Source organism: Thermobia domestica, chromosome 7 (genome assembly GCF_964235325.1).
Source record: "Thermobia domestica chromosome 7, izTheDome1.hap1.1, whole genome shotgun sequence".
NCBI lineage: Eukaryota > Metazoa > Arthropoda > Insecta > Zygentoma > Lepismatidae > Thermobia > Thermobia domestica.
This window is the reverse complement of record NC_137460.1, coordinates 175,745,796-175,761,348: the sequence shown is the minus strand read 5'-3', so window position 1 is coordinate 175,761,348 and position 15,553 is coordinate 175,745,796. Positions and strand designations below refer to the sequence as shown.

The 15,553-nt window shown below is 29.3% G+C and overlaps 1 protein-coding gene across 3 annotated transcripts in view; it reads left to right on the top strand.

Annotated features, from left to right (window-relative positions):
* LOC145690578 (uncharacterized) overlaps nucleotides 1-15,553 on the top strand; it is a 622,228-nt gene that overhangs the window by 256,142 nt on the left and 350,533 nt on the right. The window lies entirely within an intron of this gene.

Here is a 15,553-nt window from a genome sequence, read left to right as displayed (position 1 = left end):
TTTTATTAATATCCTCAACATATTGTAAACAGATATATGGATTTTGATCATTTTGGAAAGATTTATCTAAAAATTACAAATCTCTCTTCGAATAATTTTACTTTTTGATGCTAAGTACGAAAAAATATAACTTCAATTTTTTTGTATTGATACCATAATCTTGGATTTTTTTGGAAACTCGTATTTGGCGTCTATACAGTCAGAGTAGTATTTCACGTCATTTTTCTTTATCAAGTCTCATAATGCATATTTAGGAGTAATGTGTGGTGCACATCCTTATATACAAGCTATGGAATATATTGAGTAATTACCTCATCAAATTACTTAGATTGCTTTTGTCTTTTAAGTTTGTATAGAGTACAATCGAGTAATAGAAGTCACAAGAGATCATTGAATCAACTACATTTTCTCGTAATATTTTAATCTCATTATATACGTCTTCCATTCTTACAGAAACTTATGGTAATTAACGGGAAAAATCCATAAAACATATATTGTTGATTTTATTATACGAATTAAATAATCAAAGAATAAATATCACTTATTATCACTTAATAATAATTTGAAAAGATTATCACAGAGATGTGCACAAATAATATATTTAAAGTCTTGTATATTATTATCATCATAAAATAGATTTTGATTTTCAAGATATGTTATTAATGATTTCGGTAGAACACAATAATAACAATTGAGCACGTATTTATCCCCCTTATTTTCCCCAAAACATATCCTTTTAGTTCAGGTTTATCTAAATTTAAAACCTAATACTCATTATTTTCAAGGTTGTTATGCATTTCATCACTTATTAAAGCACCTCCCAAATATTTATCTTCGATTGTTTCACAAAAATAATTGCCCTTTATATAAAATTTTGCTACTTTTTTTCTTTTACGACTTTGTACATCCAGATTGTTTCCTTCCATTGATAAGATATGTATATTTTCCTTTTCTAATTCTTGGTTATTTTATCGCCTTGATTTTCAGCTTTCGCAACACATGCTGCTCCTTCAGCAAAACAACTGAAAACACCTACTACTAACAGAAAATCTTCTGTTGAAACTATAAAAGCAACAATATGTTCTTTGGACAATTTTTAATATTTTTAATTTTTATTGTAAATAAAGTTAAATTTGTTCTTTGATTTTATTACCTTTATGATTAATATGTGTTTTTGGTAAGACATTATCAACTTTTTTATGATATCAAATGTAACTTGTTTTCCTTTCGACCAAAATTACTTTCTTTACGTCCGGTATTTTCATTTCTAGCAAATTTTTGGTCTTTTTTTAATCTTTTACAGTTTATACATTTTTTTCCATTAACGATTTACAATTTTTTCAATTAATATATAAAAAATTAAAAACAAATTTTATTTCTACCACTAGAGCAATATGGGTGTTCTGCAAAGATAATTTGGAGAAACTCGCCTTATAATATTTTTGTGGTGAAAAACTCTCATCCAAAAATCTTTGCTCAAACGGCTATTTTTATATCTGCTTACTAGGTAATTACGAGATTGATGTGTTCCTTAAATACACATTCGCTGTTTCTTGTAACAAGAAGTCTAATTTCAATGTTGCGAATGGATAAAATGTATATGGTAGTGATTAGAAGATTTAATAATATACAAACAAATCAAAACAAGTAATTATAAAACAATGGAAGTTATGAAGTTACACGATCAAACATTATTCAAGCTGCTTTAACATAAAATTCTCTTTCGGAAGCATTTTAACAGATGTAATAAAAAAGATGTGAGAGAAAAGTACTACAGGAAAAAACGGAGATTTTTTAGATATTTTACAAGGTTTGGTTAATGAGCATTATATTAAAATTCATAGAACAATTGGTAATAGATGTGCAGAAGTTAATGAAATGAACGAATATTAAAATGTGTAGAATTAAGACGATAAACACGTTAAATTGAATGATAAGATTGGTGTTAGCAAATCAATATTTTCGAAAATTGATATAAAACCAACTTGTGGACCGTGTTTATTATTAATAATTGTATAACTTTCAATCAACCAAAACACAGAAAAGTTTTACAGAACGGAGTTAAACGAAGTTTTAACAACTATAATTATTAAAAAGTAAATATAATATGTATTCTGTACGCAAGTATCCTGAAAATGCCATAACGCGTATATTAAGTGGTTACGATTAGATTATTTACATAATAGTTGTAGAAAATAAAAAACGGAATGCAGTAACGTAATTTATTGCGATCACCGTTTAGTTATGTGTACACCTTATCTCATAAAGGTTGGCCGCACTCTTTATTGCTATTTTGAGGCAAAACGTTTCTAATTTCAACTTCGGGTATCATCAGAAAAAAGTAAATCAGGTTCAAACCTCCAAGCCAAACTCTGTAATCGGGAAAATCTTTTGCAGATGTCCTTTTCTTCTTTTATGATAAGACTTGTTACCAAGTGTATAAAAAGGCAACATCGATTGAAATACTTATGATATAATACATTTCTAACCCTTGTATTAATGTCAGCACATGCTTGTTTGCATTTAGCTCTCCATACGTAATGGAACAAATAGATACGTAAATGAATCTTTCCATATGTAAAACAATGCTCAAAGTTAAGATATAGAACATAATTCTACCCTGGGAACTAAAATAAAATCAAAGTAGAACAAGAAAAGCGTTTGCAGTGGATATGAATGTCATAATTATCTTGAGAGATAATTGTTAGACATCGCTGGAAGCATGTTACGAAGAGTGCTTGTGTTAGCTCAGTGGTTCGATTTCAAATCCTAAGATTGAAAGTTCGATTCCCATTATGAAATTCCATTTTTCGCAGTGCACGAAAAATTATATAAAATAGTTACATTAAAACACATCCATTGCATATATAAACTTTTTATAACAAAAGATGATCAAAAGGCAAACAAAGGAGGGAATATGGCCCTTATGAAGAAAGAAATTATGAAATTATGATGTAAACTTAGAAAACAAAAATGTTAAAGATCTAATCTTAATAATTTGTAGTATATTCAATGGTTTCAAATTTATCTAAAATGGACCGATTATAGATACGTAACTATCCGTGGATAAATGCTTTTAAATAGATTACATTGTAGAAAATTTTCCTTTAGACGAAAACGAAAGATGTAATGTTTCAAGCACATGATACATCAGCTTCCGAAGAACAACTATTTTGTTTATCGAAATATATTTTTATCTATAATAATAATTTTCTCTTATTTAATTTGTGACGATGATGAGTTAAGTGTAACAATCATATTGATACAGAGAGAGATATTATTACAATAGAACAATGACATCGAATATATACGAAGAAAAATATACGTAGTGTATATGATATGAAATAAACAATAATTTGTAAAAAAGAATGATTAAATACAAGAAAGTAAAGATGTTAGAGAAGGAATTATTGAAACAACTCACAAAACACAAAGAAATACCTTTACCAGATGAAATAATGTTACAAAGTTAACTGATACTTTATATCAAACACACTTTGTAGAGATGAATAGTGGCGGTAATAACGGTATTTCTGAATTGATTAAACGCTATAAATATTTTCCAGCAACAATTGACGAATTTTCAATATACAAGTTTGCTACTCCAGTTAAACAAGAAGCAGATATTAGTTTTATCAAAGCATTTGAATAAGCATTAGAAATTCGAAAACCTTACATCTTACAAACCGATGAACGTAAAGAACTTTATAAAAAGATTTTAAAGAGTTTCTGTGACAAGTCAATATTAATCGTTACATAACGTAGTGTTAAAATGCTTTTATCGAAGTACGTACTAACAAGTCCGTTAAACAACACGCAAAAATACTACTCAAAGAAAATATAAATGTTTATAAATATTTCAAGGATTGGTTAGTCAGTATAATAATAAAATACTTACCACAACTTCTATAAAACCTGTAGAAGTTAATAATAAAATACTTAGAACAATATCTATAAAACCTGTAGAAGTTAATGAAAATAATCAAGTAATATTAGCAAGTGTGAATGAGAATGAATGTAAATATCTTAAACCTAAATATAAAATTTCTGTTTATTTTCTTATAAGTACACCAAAAGATTTGTTTCAGAAACGATATAGAAAATCGAACAACAGAACTATTTTTTGTTAGTGAGGAGTTAAACGGACAACAGACTTATTTCTTCTAATGTATCACCATACAGAAAAATTAATTAAACAACGAAGTTAAGGGAATATTTTACGAAGCAGAACTATTTAAATATAAATATAAAGATGCGTATATTGTAGGAAAAGTATTAGATAAGAAAAGCGATAAAACGTATATTAAGTTCTTAAGGTTTGATGGCCAAATAGTAGTTTCATAGACAGAGTAAATTTTATGGTGTAATATAATGTATTTAACTTCTTGCTGATACAAACCTTAAAATGTTTATTATAAAAGTTGTTGCAGTATCAATATTGTTGTGAATAAAATAATACGCAATACAGATGTTTAGCGATTAATCAATACCGATTAAAAAGTACTAAAATAGGGTAAAGAACAAATAAAAAGTACTTCAAATATTACCTTTCATGACAATGCAGTAGGAAATTGTGTGGTGATGAGTAATTTAATTTTGTATATTATGAGTATTATGGAAAACCTTAATCTTAAACGACATTTGAGACAGATTAAAGATAATAATTGGTGATTTTATATGATGGTTTTAAGTTTACTTGAGAAAAATACTAGATTCTTTAACGCAAAAAGATGTGTGATATTAGTGGTAAAAATATGAAACATTGGCTCTAAAATAAAGATTCAAAAGTGTTAATAAAATCTGGAATACAAAATCGAATGGTCGGATTTCCGGAAACTTCAAACAATCGCCATATATATTAAACATACTCTGGTAGAGGACTAAAGAACATAATTTCTGGGACTTACGTGCATGGAAAAGTGGTTCTCGCTATTGGTTTATGGATATCTATATGACATTATAGAAAACTATTTCACTCAGGTATTTAAACAATATCAAGAAGAGATCGAAAAGTTGTAATCAAAAGTACATAAAGGTCAATCCCTAAAAAATACCAACATTGCCATATAATAATGACAGTATGGAAAGAAATTGCCTGATTATGTGCAAGAACAAACTAAATTACTCATTTTCTTATTAAGTTGTTATATGTTAAAACAGAATTCAATGTACGTTTCTTACAGGTAAGGGAAATTAGTTTTGGATATTGCTATTGGAAGAAGACTTGATTAAATATGTTGATATTTTACATGAGTGGTTATTAACTGATTAAGAATGTTGTGGATTTTTAATATATATCATTTATAGATATTAACCATAAAAACATCAAATAAATTCTCTGCAGTTACTGCAGATGCTATATTTAACAGGTCCTCCAATATAAAGAGAACAGAAAGAGGCGAAGGAAACCTATCTTTAAATTCTAAAATAAAAGGTTCTGATAAATGCAGCTTCAATGACATACTCAACGAATATACTCTACCACCATAATCTCTTAAACTTTTTGTGCTAAATTTTGTTAATATGATATATTGTCTCAGTTAAGTATACTAACATGTTCACGCATAAATTCCTCTGAACGTTTCCAAGTGTAACAAAAATTTTCAAAATTTTTACCTATAAATTCGTTTATAAATTAATCAGACAAATTTTAAATAAAGACTGTTCTTTCTAATGAAACTTATCTACAAATTCTCTTATACAATCTTGTAATAAAATTGGAGATTTACTGTTAACTTTTCAATCAACCTTATCCACAAACACTCTTCTGAAATATTCTGATTCGTCATTCAACCTATTTAACACATTTCCTGTAAAATATTCTGAGATAATTTTTGATAAATCTATCAGACTAATCTTACTTTTAAATTCTCTTATAATGTCTTTGAAAAAATACTTTGTACTGTGGTTTCGGAATTAATCTCACTTTTATATTTTCGTATAAAGTCTTACGTGGCGATTCAAATAAAGCGCGCAAAATACTATTTGTCATCACTTCGGGCATTCAATATTTCATCTGGCCAGTTCCTAATATGCTTATAATATTTTTGTTAGTCGTTTATTTTCTTTATTAGCGTTTTGAGCATTTTGAGCGTTTTCTACATTAACTTTGCAAAATATAATTGCAAAAATTAATTAAATATGGATTTGAAAGGTTAATATTTGTATCTTAACACAAATTTTCATCTTCACTTAAATCGTAATCATCATCAGTTAAACCTTCATCTGCACAATTATCTTTGGAATAATACACACAATCACAATACACACGATTAACTAAAAGTTTGAGATAAAATGTGTTTAGTATGTGGTATATTAGATTACAATTCTTTTCATAATTAAATTCATTTTTAAAGATTTTCTATGTAAAAAATATGAAACAACATTGTCCTTTAATATACGATAGACTTAACTTTGTTCATAAGCATTTTACACTCGGAGCACCATTGAAAGAAAAGAATATTGATCAAGGCTACAAAAGACCAAAATGCTACTAAAGAAGTAAGAAACAGAATTTGTAGTACATACATAAGAATTAATTTGGGATAGTGACAAAGTAAATAAATCTGTAAACGATAATGAGGTCACGATATAGTAGATACTTAAAAATAAATTAGTTTTAATTATTATTAGTAACTTCAATGAGTTATTACCATTACAGCCAAATTTCTAATACAATATAATAATGAGCATAACGATTTTTCAGAGAGTATGAATATTGGCAGTTGTATTAGTGCTAATAAATTTCTCTACTATCAGTAACAGATGAATCTTAATAATACCGCAGGAAATTTGTTCAAACACAAAAGAAATCAAATCAAGAGGTGAAAGTAGAAAACAGTAAGTTGAAAGATCTAAGTTAATATACCGTAACTGAATTAAGGAAACTATATAAAGAAATTGCAATAAAAATATATATTTCTCGTTAGGAAGAGCAATATTGATTAACGGTACTTAGCAACACGAAGATGAATAAACATTAAAATTTACTAAAACATTTCGATTTTAAAACGATGTATTTGAACAAAACACCAGAAATGCCTGAACTGAAAGTTGAATTTAAAAAAATTAAATTGATTACAAACATTTACAATACAAAACATCCCGGATACAAAGATCCTACTAAATTTTTAAAAGAAGTGGTAGAGTTGTTACAAATATAATCAAAAATAATTTCAAACTTTTAAATACCTTTAATGTTAATAAAGTACAACCCCTAAAATCCGAACTAATTGGGGCTGAAGCCTGTTCGGATTTCGGAGGGTTCGGATTACCCGGGAAATAATATTACGTACTTATTTTCTAATCTTCGACAGTTAAAGATAACTGACTTCAAGTGAAAAATCAGTGTTTGTTGAATCTTGTGTTGTAATTTTTCGTGTGAATCGTAATCTAGTTAACCTAAAATGATTTCATTGTTTTGGATTTTTTTTAAATACGTAAGTAGACGTAAACTATTTCCTATTTTATCTAAACTTAACTGTATTTTATAACGTTTTGAATAAACGTTAAGTCTAAATATGTTAAAACCTTAAAAAACACTAAATTTGTGTGTTCATTTTCCAGCTGTAGTTATTTTTTTCCTGAGAACGTGTTCGGATTTGCCGGGTTTTCGGATTTCCGGGATTCGGATTTGAGGGGTTGTACTGTATGTCTTTTAGTTGTTCATTTAAAAAGAGGAAGAAAGCACATCATAATTATAAGATAGAAATGAATCTTGGATTTACAGACCTAAATGAATTTTACACATAAGATGAAAACAAACTCAAAATACAAAAATTGAAAGAATTTCAAGGAGAACGGTCAGAATGTGTTACATGTTATAGATGTTTAAAATCAAGAATAATAAGTAAGTTCTAGCAAATCGCTGCTCTTATATTGAACTTATATGCATAACTAAGACGATAAAATGATGTGTTAATATAAAAAATAAAGATCGAAAATCTTTCTTAAATTCAATCTTTTCCATGTTATACTCAATTAATAAAAATGGACGAAAAGTTTCTAGATATAATATATATGAGTACATAAGTTTAAAGAAATATTTTAAGATATTCCGTTTTCTGTACAAATTGCTGATATAGCTAGCTTTGACAATAGAACTATTTTTCATACTATGTTTAATTTTCATAACAATTTTTAATTAATGAATTAATGATTTATGTAGGAGTCAAGTAATTAAAATGAACATAAAATATTTTGATATAAAGGATGATTGAGTAAGTGTTTTAAATCAAAATCATTATTAAAAGGACATAGAAAATACTGCGGATTATATTGTGCTAGTAATGCACTACCAAGAAGAGAAATAATTGTTGAATTTATTTATCACAGACACTTTTTAAGAATACAATTCGCAATAATGACGGACTTCTAATCACTACGAATACAAATTAGAACATACAATCGTGATCCAGAGATTTCTTATTTGAATGCTTATCACATAGATATACCTGATACTTCATTGATTATAGAAAATGTAGTGCAGTGTTGCATAGAAGCAGACTTTATGAATGTATAGGTAATGATCTAGCAGATGTATTTGTTGAGAAACTAAAAGTGGAAGTGATTAAAATTACAATAATTCTAATAGATATAAGCCTATGGAATTTCTTACAGAAGAAAATAGTGTATAAGGATCAAACTAAAGTTGTCATATCTGTGGAAGTATAATTGAAAAAATTCCTTATTTGGAAAAAATAAAAAGTTTATATATACTAATAAGCTATTTACAAAAGAAAATCAAAAAAGGATAAAAAATTTAGAAAAAAGGATTGTATATAGAAAAAGATGATAATACGGATGATGACAAAGATCAATTACTTATAGAAAAAAAGTGAAAAGAAAAGTATAAACGACTTACTTGATAAATATAGAAAAGAATTAGAAAAAACTTTAAGTAATACAGAATCATGCACAAGAAAATTTGCTGATCATCACCACTTAATAGATCAATTAGAGGCTTTAGTCAGTCTTATTATAACCTAAAATATATATATTCATACCGGATGTTTGTTCCTGTATCTATTCATATCTTATCTGGCTAGGGTACGCATCTATTTATAAAGAGTTTAAGAGATGGAACATTAAAAGAAACAATATCTATACTACATAAGAGAAGTACATAACGTTCTCCAAATCAGGAAGATATAAAATCAATAAAAATAAGGAAAAGGCAACTCAATTAAGATTCATTGCCACGTTTATATTCTTATTAAAATTTAGTAGTATAGGAAAATATTACAACCAGACAATTTAAAGAAACGTTAAAACTCTTTCCTAATAATTTAATTAATCTAGGAAGAATCAAAGGTACATATCCGAAGAATTATGCTGATTCACCTGAAAAATTAAAACCCTGCCAATTAAAAGAGACACTTTTAAGAACAAATACACAGAAGAGGTGATAAGTAAGGGAAATAGAATCGCTATAGTAAACTCTAAAGTATTTAACTTAAGAACCATGAAAGAACATACTCAATTATATAATGAATCACATGTTCTTCAATTAGCAGATATTATGGAAAAATTAAGAGGTACTGAGGTTAAAAGATATAAGCTGGATGTTTGTTGGAATGCAGTCTTAAGACCGGCAAAAGAAAAATAAGAGTTATTATGTGATTGTGAGAAATTGATTTTTAATGAGAAAGATTTAAAAAGTGGAATTTTGCGATTTTCAAATGGATATGTAGTAGCAAATAATATGAAACTCGAGAACGTATTATCCTAAAACGAAAAGTTCTTGCGTAATGAATATGAAATCAAATGGATGATATGGATGGAGTATGAATCATCATAAGCCTTATGCATAATTTAAATGAAATATGTTACTAACGTAAATAAAAAAAATATTGGATGAATAGAGCATTACAAACAGAAGATGGTAAACATATTAGAAGTTTGTTTGGTATTTACGAAAGAACTTCATAATAAATATTCAGGTCTACATTAGCTCCAGAAAATTATATAAATAATAAGAAACTTATTAAATTATTAACAATATTTCGTGATAAGGAAAATTATATATTACATTGTAAACATCTTTATGGTTCAAGAGATAAATCAACATGCTTAAAGAAAGATATAGATTAAAATACAGAAATTCAGTCACAAGCAAAGATGAAGCTGAAAATGAATTCTGCAAGCCTCGAACAATGTTGTTTTTGATATAAGAGTAGAGAATATAAGTAAGAAAGTGTATATGACTTTAAGATAAAAAATAGTGAAAAAACTAATTGAGAAAACTACGTCTAAAGACAGCGATATTTTCTAAAAATTGAGCTGCTATGCATATGTATAAATGTAAAATCAATTCTAACAATCTATTTATTTTATATTGTCAGTTCAACGTCTCTTCGGATGGTTTCTGTCGCAACGTGTTAATGAAAAAACATGCATATAAAGTCAAATTATTAATTAGTGATACTGATTTAGTTATAGCGCATATAATATATATGAAGCAGATAATATATATGAAGATATGAAAGATACATATGAGCACTTATATACATTTCATTACAAAGAAATTAATGAATACGGCTTTGAGCAGATTAAGAAGAAAGTATTAAGAAATTTAAAGATGAGATTCAAGGATTTGTAAGGGACAAGGTTGTAGGTCTTAAATAAAAGTACGTATTGATAGGAGAAATGTGATAGACATAATGAAGAAGATACAAAGAAAAAAGAAAAGGAATAAAATTAAATATTGTTAAATTGGAAATATATTTAAAGGATTATGAAGATGGTGACTTAGAAGATAAGAAATTATACAAAATAAAGTTCGAAGTAAATTGCATAATGTATACTTAGTACAAGAAAACAAATTAGAATTAAGCTCCTACTATCATAAAATATGCGCATTAGATAAAGGGCTGTATAAAATACCTAAGATATATGATAAGATAGGTTTATAGAAAGTAAATTAATAATGAAATTAAAAGAATTAGAACATTAGTATAAAACAGAAAGAAAAATCAAACAGAGAATAGTAGACTTTTATATATAAGTTTAGGTTTAGTTTAGATTTGAAATTTTATATAAAAGTGCTATAAAATTAGATTTGATTAAATTCCTTTCAAATAGTTTTGAGTTAGGGTAACTGGAGGAAATGTGTTTTAATAATAAATTTATGTATCACAAAAACCTCCAAAAATATTCAAATCTTTACTGAACCTGTATTTTTATACTATTTAAATTATTACAATGTTCATTTATTTTTGAAAATCCGTTTAGATAATTCAAAACTCATTTCTAAAATCTCTGCTTTCCACAAATGGACTAGTCATTTTATAACACATATTAATCTTTCCATTTTTTTCGTGGTTAATGTATTTCTTTGATAACCTCCTTTAATACATTGCCTTATTAAGAAGTGAGCGGAACACATTGGAAATAAATTCTGCAATTCATATAAAGAGATATGTAAATATCACATCAGAAACCGAATGGATTGAGAGCTTAGGGCCTGAAACTAAATACTTCTATCTGATATTGAGCATTTACAGCAATAAATTTAAGTTATAATATATTATACATCATAAATGTTTGCAACTGTCAATGATAATATGAAAGTATAATAACAAACGTTGCTAGAAAATTTATAGTATTTTCTATGATGATAAAGCTTTATTTCACGCTTTTAGTTATTACTGAAACAAAATACTTATGTATTTAGTTAATAATCTACTGAAAACTGAAGTCCCAATTTCTTGGTTTTCATGGTTTCATCAACATTAGCGAAAACTTAAATTTAAAAAACGAATCAGAGAGAGTAACCACTATATATTGTCACTGTGCTATTAAAATTATACAGACTATCATAAAAGAAGTTCAGTACTCAGCGAACTTAAATGGTTTCTCGAGAATTTATAACATTAAGGTGTACAAAATTTTGGAGATTACATGGTTAGTGAATAGCGTTGTTTACGACATAGCTTGTTGAAGACGATGTTATTAAAATAATCTATTAGCAACACAACGGCTAATCATATTTCTTTACAAGTTCGATGTGAAAAATTAATCACAATGTAGAAGTATATGACTTAAACTATTTAACAGTTTTCTATTACACGATAAGAATTATTTGTACTTAATTCACGAAAGTGTCTGCTTCCTCTTGTGTATGAATCACACATTGAGGATATCTGAATTCAACTTACTTCGACGTATCCAATATTTCTTGTAATAAGAATAGCTACAATAATTATGTTAACGATTACAGTGAATACATCACTAATAAAGTGCTTAATATATATATATATATATATATATATATATATATATATATATATATATATATATATATATATATATTAAAATTTATATCTGTACTACCATCAATTACCCGTTTCGCTAGGTTAAATTAACGAAAGTATTATATTCCGTTAGTCAGTAATTTTTTACGATTGCTAAAGCGCTCTCTGATATCGGACATTTTCGATCATTTTTCATTTATTTCCCTTCTCTTCCACATGTTGCGTGGATGAATTTGGATTTGAACGGGAACAGAAGTCACTGTGTGTCTACTGTGCGTTTGACACTAATATTGGACATTTTTGATTACTTTTATGCATCTCCCCGCCACTAGTTGCTAAGCTGAATTTAAATGTTAACGGGAACGATAGTATCGCATCCATCTCAGTGACCTCGAAAACCATGGATTCAACACCAATATTGATCATTTTCCATGTTTGTACTATATATTACCCTCCCCCAAGTTCAGAGGGTGAATCTGGATTTAAACAGCATCAAAAGTGCCAGTGTTTATATCGGCGACACTGAAAATACAGATTCCACACTAGTCTCGGTCATGTTCGTTCATTTTTAATATCTCTTCCTTCTAAGTGGCACCGTCAAAGTAAAATGACAAAATTTGGTCCCTTCCAGGTCCGAACCTCATCTAAGTTGAAAATTTGATTGACATCGGTTCTTTGTTCATGAATTATAAAATCAAGAACATAGCAACTATCATTTATATATATATATATATATATATATATATATATATATATATATATATATATATATATATATATATAGAGAGAGAGAGAGAGAGAGAGAGAGAGAGAGAGATTTTTATATATCTCCCTCTTATCCCTTATCCCAGGTACGAACCAAATTTATGTTCGAAATTTTGTCGAGATCAGTCTGGTGGCTCAAGAGATTAAGAGTCACAAACATAATTACTTGCAATTTTATAATGAAGATTATCATCAATTGGTTGTCAAAATACACACTGAAATACACTCTAGAGTGGTCCAAAAACATATGAAAAAACTAGTTTTGAATTCATTAATGGGTCATTTGTTATTTTATTCCTACCAGTCACATGCATTCATGAGGAAAAAATCACCATTGTAGGAATATATTTAGAGGTCGCTAAATCTTGCACAATATTTAACCGCTTAACTTAAAACTACGAATTTATTCATGCAAGGAAAAATATCTGAATGTGATTATAAATTGAAACGACGATTCCTTACGTTGCGCTCCTAGGTGTGGGTAACGTACATTTAGCTAGTTTTGGCTAGTATTTTGCGTTGGAGGCCATTACTTATTAACAAAGTGATGGAACTAAAATAGCATATCTACCTTGTGCCAAGATTTTATTTGTCCGCTTTTTCTCTGTGAAATAATGGTATTTTCTGCAAAAAGAATACAATAATTCGCAATTGATTGAATGGAATATTTACTTATAGTGTAAATTTAACTTTTATTTTCATTTAACTAATACCTGCATTATCTTTTTGTAATTATTAGTTCTGCAATGTCTTTAAAGAAACCATCGACAAGATCTTCCAGTGATGTCTGGCTTTTGGGAAAACCAGAGCCCACAATTGCAGGAGCTGGTCTACCAACGAAACTTCAGGTGCTCAGAAAATTCATGTACCATCACATGGAAGAGAAGCTTGTTCAATACCGAAGTGCCGAACTTACAATGGAGGCTCGGGTTCCATTCTGGCTCAAAGCAAATGCGCCGATGACAGATAAGCGCTATGCCGTAAAGAAACTAATAAAGCTTTATGAGGAATATAGGGCTTTGAAGAAGAATCGAACGAAAGACTATCCTTCTTATAGGATGAAAGAAGACATTTTTCGTGGAGATCTGGATGATGTGTTTGATATTTCACGGAAAGATGCCCTGCAGCTCATGAAGAACGAAGAGGACAAAAGCTTCTTGATGCAACAGTTGGAAGATTCACGTTCATCTAGTTTCGGGCCGGTCGACAGGAAAATGGCTTACCAGCAAAAAAGGAAAAGGATGCATTCCGACGCTGAAAAAGCACGTCAGGAGAAAATAAAAAATCAGATTGTAGAAAACATCAACACAGACGAGCTGTTACAACCTACTTCGAGCTCATCAGGCACATCAGAATCATCGGATAAGGATGTAGTGTTTAGTAAGTACAGTGAGGCATCAAATAGCCAGAAAGTGCCACTTCCCTCTAAACGACGAAAAACTGTGATCAGTCATGATGTATCAATCGCTCTCGACCGTGCCAATATCAGTGACAGAAGTGCAACATTGGTGATGGCAACTGTGGTTCAATCTCTCGGTCACTCACTCGACGAAGTTGCTCTTTCTCGAAATACTATCCGCCGCAAAAGGAGCTCAACAAGAGAAGCTATGTGCACTAAAGAACAGGCTAGTTTTTCATCTGATGGTCCTTTGATTCTTCACTGGGACGGAAACTTCCTGCCAAACATTGTTCAAAAAGCTGAGAAAGTTGATAGGGTAGCTATTCTTATTACAGATCCCGAGAAAGGAGAGGAAAAGCTTCTAGAGTTCCCGTGGTTGCTTCTGGAACCGGAGTTGGCCAGGCCAATGCATGCTTAAAGCTTGTTGATGATTGGTCTCTGAGGATCAAAATTAGAGGTCTAGTCTTCGACACAACTGCCTCAAATATAGAACTGCAGTCTGGAGCATGTGCTTTGATAGAAAAATCTTTGGATACGACTCTGATCTGGATTACTTGTAGACACCATGTGCTAGAAGTTGTCTTGTCTGCAGTATTCAAAACCTGCACCAGCTTTGGGACCAGCAGTGGGCCTGAAATTGGTTTATTCAAACGATTCCAGCAGAATTGGGGTTAATTAGATCGTAATACGTTTGAAAGCGCACCTGAGTGTATTTTCCCTGAAGGTACAGCTGACCTTAGGGGTGAGATGGTTGAGTACTACAAGAAGGCCGTCGAGAAAAAGCAACAAAGAGATTATTATAACGAACTCATGCTTCTCTGCTTTTTATTCCTTGGAGGAAAAGTAGAAACAACTGTCAAATTCCGCAGTCCTGGAGGTATGCACCATGCAAGATGGAGGTCCAAAGCCATATATACAATAAAGATCTTTCTCTTTCGCAGTCAAATTACTCTTTCTGAGAGTGAAATAAAAGAGCTTCAGGGATTAAGTCTGTTCGTTGCCCTCATCTATGGACACTACTGGAATGAAGCAAATATGACACATAGAGCACCGCTCAATGACCTCAACTTCCTGCGTCAGCTGGAAGAATATTATAACCAAAAAATGAAGAATGCAGCATTTGCGGCGATGAAAA